Raw genomic sequence first — 5,309 nt, 5'->3', positions numbered from 1 at the left:
TTTTTTGGGTCTGGTTGTGGGGCCTGAACTCTGGGCCTGGGTGCTGTCCCTCAGCTCTTCAGCTCAAGACTAGCTCTCTACCACTTGAGCCACAGTGCCACTTCCGGCTTTTTTCTTTTTTTGCTTATGTGGTGTTGAAGAATCGAACCCAGGGCCTCAGGCTTGCAAGGCAAGCGCTTTACCACTGAGCCACCTTCCCAGCCCCCAGAAGTATTTGTTTAATGAACTTGAGCGTGCTTCTATTTGGTTAACAACTGTATTTTCCTCTTAATAGATTGTTCCTTTTATTTATTTATTTTTGTGTTGACACTGGGGCCAATGTCCCTAAGTTCTTTTGCTCAAAGCTAGTGCTCTACCACTTGAGCCACAGCTCCACTTCTGGATTTTTGGTGGTCAACTGGAGATGAGAGTCTCACAAACTTTTCTGTCCAGTCTGGTTTTGAGCTGCAATCCTTAGCTCTCAGCCTCCTGAGTTACTAGGATTACAGACTTGAGCCACTGGCACCTGGTTCTGTTTGGTGTTCTGGAGGTGTCCTCTGCCTAATGACTCTCTTGAGATCAGGGAAGTTTACTGTTATTATTTTATTGACTAGATTCTTTAGGTTACATCTTTTTCTTCTACTAGGTTTGAGCTTTTGATAGCACCCAAGATCTTGTAAATCCCATCAAAATAATCAAGCCAAAACAGCAGCAAAGACAAATAGACTTACATAAAACATGACATTTTCTTTTTAAGTGTGTGCTTACATCTCTCTAGTATGCAGGAGGCCGTGGAAATCATATGATTTAGGTCTAAGGGAGAAAGCTCTGTCCCTTTCAGCAGTCAGCATATGGAGTAGGGGCAAACCAGGGACAGTGAGTACTTTATAAAGCTCAAGGTCAAAGTGTTGTTGCTACCCTGGCCACAGGCAACAGAATTCTCTCCTGGCTGAGGAGGTTGAAGCCGCAAACAACTGCCATGCCAATTCCTTCATAGTCACAGATGTTTCTTCTGATGCCTCAGCTTCTTGGCTTGGCAGGGAGTTCTAAGACCCCTTCACTCCCAGGCATCCGAAGCAGCTGTCTTTGGTGTATCAGCTGCCGGTCATGGCAATCTGCTTGCCCATACGCATCACTGTTGTACTCCTTCATGGGTGAATATAACACCTGCCATACCATGGCTTCTGTGGTATGACTTGGTAGGCAGTCCTAAGCCTCTGTTACCCCGGTACTGCTGGGATTCTCTAGCCATCACTACTGGCATCGAAGCTGACAGTGTATCTTCCTGCAGTCTAACCTTCTCTGTGGGACTCTGTCAGCCCCTTCTCCCTCTCCTCAACTTTCTCTTATGACTGACATACCCCGATTCTACAGCCAAGTATCCTATGAGTTGTTCAGCTCTGATTGCTCCTTACTCCTAGGCTCTCTGAGTAACTCAGTCTCCAGCAAGAAATAGCTCAAAGTTGTGACTTACTGTCATGTTCCATGATAGGGTGAGACACAGAATGCCTTGGTATGTGTGTGTGTGTGTTGGAGCTTGAACTCAGGGCCTCTTGCTTGGCCTTTTCACTTATAGTTGGTGCTCTACTACTTGAACCATGTCTCTGCTTTAAGCTCTTTTTCTCTTAGTAATTAAGAGTTTCCTAGATTTGTCTTGCTTGGGCTGGCTTCAAACCATGATTCTCAGATCTCAGCCTCCTGAATAGCTAGGATTATAGGTCTGAGCCACCAGTGCCATGCTCACAGTGCCTTTCTTTACCAATGCCAGCTTCCCATACTAGAGTAGTCAAAGCCTTGTACTGGACTTGAGGATGAAGGATTGTATGGGTTTTCTGCAGTTAAGAGTTGGCAGTCCTTGGGGCTGGGAAGGTGGCTCAGTGGTAGAGGGCTTGCCTTGCATGCATGAGGCCCTGGGTTTGATTCCTCAGCACCACATAAGCAAAAAGAAAAAAGCCGGAAGTGGCACTGTGGCTCTAGTGGTAGAGCGCTAGTCTTGAGCTGAAGAGCTGAGGGACAGCGCCCAGGCCCAGAGTTCAGGCCCCACAACCAGACCCCCCCCCAAAAAAAGAGTTGGCAGTCCCTCAGGAGAACTGTTTTATATTATTATTATTGCAGTCTTCAACTTCCTCTTCTAGGAGTTTGGGAGCTAGGGTCCAGCTTGGAATTCCTTACTACCACTCCCCCTCCTCCTCCCCCTCCTCCCGCTCCTCCTGCTCCTGCTCCTGCTCCTCCTGCTCCTCCTGCTCCTCCTCTTCTTCCTCTTCTTCTTCTTCTTCTTCTTCTCCCTTTCCTCCCTCTCCTCCCTCTCCTCCTCCTCCTCCTCCTCCTCCTCCTTCATTTTTGCCTGAGACTTGAACTTGAACTATGTATCTGACTTTTGCTCACTGACTACTGGTCTGCCACCTGAGCCATGCTGCCAACCCCTCCTCACTGCTTTTCTTCTGTTGGGTTAGTGTCTCCTGAGTTTTCCATCTCTGCTACCTCCTTTTGTGGTTTCTAGTTGTCTTCTACTCTTTCTTCAGAATTTAGTCCCAGATTCTTATCTTTTGTGGAGTAAAAGTGGTAGACACCATTTTGCCTCTTTTTCTTTTCGTCAGTTGTGGGGCTTGAACTCAAGGCCTAGGTGCTGTCCCTGAGCCTCTTTGTGATCAAGGCTAGTGCTCTACCATTTGAGCCACAGTGGCACTTCCAATTTTTGAGTGGCCACTTGGGGAGAAGAGCATCAGGAAGACTTTTCTTCCTGGGCTGGCTTTGAACTGTGATCCTCAGATCCAGCCTCCTGAGTAGCTAGGATTACAGGCATGAGCCACCACACCTGGCTCATTTTGCCTCTTTTTATGTGTAAGGTGATTTGATTGTATTACCCATTACCTATTGCCAGTACTTCTCCCCAGCTTCTCTGGTGTTGGTTCCTTTCCTATTGGCTAATAAGCCTAATTCTATTTCCATGTCTTTTTTTTTTTTTTTGGGTCCGGTCGTGGGGCCTGAACTCTGGGCCTGGGTGCTGTCCCTCAGCTCTTCAGCTCAAGGCTAGCGCTCTACAACTTGAGCCATAGCGCCACTTCTGGCTTTTTTTTTTCTTATGTGGTGCTGAGGAATCGAACCCAGGGCCTCATACATGCAAGGCAAGTGCTCTACCACTGAGCCACCTTCCCAGCCCCCATGTCTTTTTCTGGGAGGGGAGGTTCCCAATATGTGATGATGTCTTTCTGAGTCTGGCTTATTTTACTTAACATGATGATCTTCCTGTGTTTTCTTGTTACTGGCTGAATCATACTCTATTGTATATATACACATTTTAGTGATCAGTTCATCCATTGATGGGTTCCTAGGCTGTTTCCATTACTTGTCTCTTGCAAACAGTCCTGCACTGAACAAAGCTATTCAAATAAGAAAGAAAGAAGGGATGGAGTGGGGCGGTAGTCTTGTGTTTGGGAGCCCTCTGTCACTAGAACTAGATGAGATAATGCCCAGCTGATGCAACTGCAGAATTACTTGCTTCTTGGTGATGGGGGAAAATCTCTAAATCTTTTCAGGTCCCAAAAATGATCTGTGTGTTGAGGAGGAGAAACTGAACCTGAGACTTTATCCTACTGATTGGGCAACCACCAAGAAGGGAGCCCTGGGCTCGAGTTCCTGCCTCTTGTGATAGAGGATTCTGGGTCCTGGCCTTTTGTGACCCCAACTAATAGGAGTGTTCTGGTTCTCAGGGACATGTTTTGGCTCTGAGCCTGACTTGGAAGCTGTGTCCCCTTTCTGGAACTCACTCTTCCCATTTGTAATAGAGCACAGCCTGAGTCCTGTCCCCCTTATTGCTTGGGTATTGTGAAATCTCATGAGATTGGGTGGGGATGGGAACAGTCCTGGCCTGTCCTCTGCCCACTGTCCAGTAGCCCTGGGTAGGAGGGACTGGACTCCTTGGGGCTTTCAGATTCTTCCCACCTTACCAGGTCAGAAGAGCCAATACTGAGTGTGTGAGGGAGAGGAAGAGAGTGAAATTCTCCCCTCTCCTCATCCTATCTTCTTCTAAGATAAGGGTAGGTAGCTCCCTTCCTTAGGCCCCCTGCCCGTAGTCCCTCTCCACTTCTCTGGCATATTCTGGGAAGCTGCCCAGTTGTATTGGCAGAGCATCAGCTTCCCTCACTGTGCCCTGCTTACCGCAGGCTCCCAAGGCGCTTGGGCTCTTTGCCCTAACCTCCCTCTCATTAAGGCCATTCTCAGGAGGGCTGTACAAGGCTGCTCTTTAATAACAAGGCCGCAGGGACTGCTGGCTGTGTGTGTGAGGGGGCCTCCCAGTGTGTTTCCAATGGTAGATACTGCAGTGGGAACTGAAAAATTGGTATCTGAGAGCTATTTTACCCTAGCTCAGCTTTGCCTGGGGGGCGGGGAGGGAGGGGGTGAGGGCAAGCTTGGAGCTCGGGCCCTTCACTTTTTCTACTTCTGTTTCCTTTTCTGTGTGGGAGCACAGGGATAACACCTAATTTACAGGCTGTTGTAAGACTCAACTATGTTAAAATACAGGAAGCAGAGAGAAAAGCATCTAGTATATAATAAGTGCTCAATAAAGGTTAGCTGGTGTCATGGTTCTTGTCAACACACCTTCTTCAAGTAGCATTTGTAGCTGATTAAAGATGTTCCTTCGGCTGGGCGCTGGTGGCTCACGCCTGTAATCCTAGCAACTCAGGAGGCTGAGATCTGAGGATCACGGTTCAAAGCCAGCCTGGGCAGGAGAGACCGTGAGACTTCTATCTCCACTAAACCACCAGAAAACCGGAAGTGGCGCTGTAGCTCAAGTGGTAGAGCGCTCACCTTGAGCTGAAGAGCTGAGGGACAGCGCCCAGGCCCAGAGTTCAAGCCCCACGACCGACAAAAAAAAAAAACAAAAAACAAAGATGTTCCTTCGGCCTAGCCCAGAGACTCCCCATAGCTACATCAGAGGTAGAATTGTAGGTCTCAATGTCTCAGAGTCCTCTTGTCACCTTTTGCCTCCATGTCATTAAGCAATGCTTGCTGTGCTGCCATAAGGGCTTCATCAGAAGCTAACCTAGTACTTGCACCATGCTGTCAGCCTTCAAAATCCTGAACCCAAATAAACTTCTTCAATAAATCACCCAGGCCCAAGTATTTTGTGATAACAGAAAACAGGGGGAGCTAGAGAACATCCTATGATTGCAATTTTCAATGCCCAAACAGGTCAACCATTGTCTCCGTGAAAAATGAGATAGGAGCTGATAGCAGTGTCTCATACTTCACTTTACATTCTTCCAGAAGGTCTGGGAGTCACCCTAGCCTGTGGCATGTGACCTTTATTTGAATGGCAGTAGATACAG

The sequence above is a fragment of the Dipodomys ordii genome, unplaced genomic scaffold (genome assembly GCF_000151885.1).
Source record: "Dipodomys ordii isolate 6190 unplaced genomic scaffold, Dord_2.0 Scaffold54, whole genome shotgun sequence".
In the NCBI taxonomy this organism is placed as follows: domain Eukaryota; kingdom Metazoa; phylum Chordata; class Mammalia; order Rodentia; family Heteromyidae; genus Dipodomys; species Dipodomys ordii.
The sequence above is the reverse complement of the archived record's forward strand: the minus strand, read 5'-3'. Positions refer to the sequence as shown.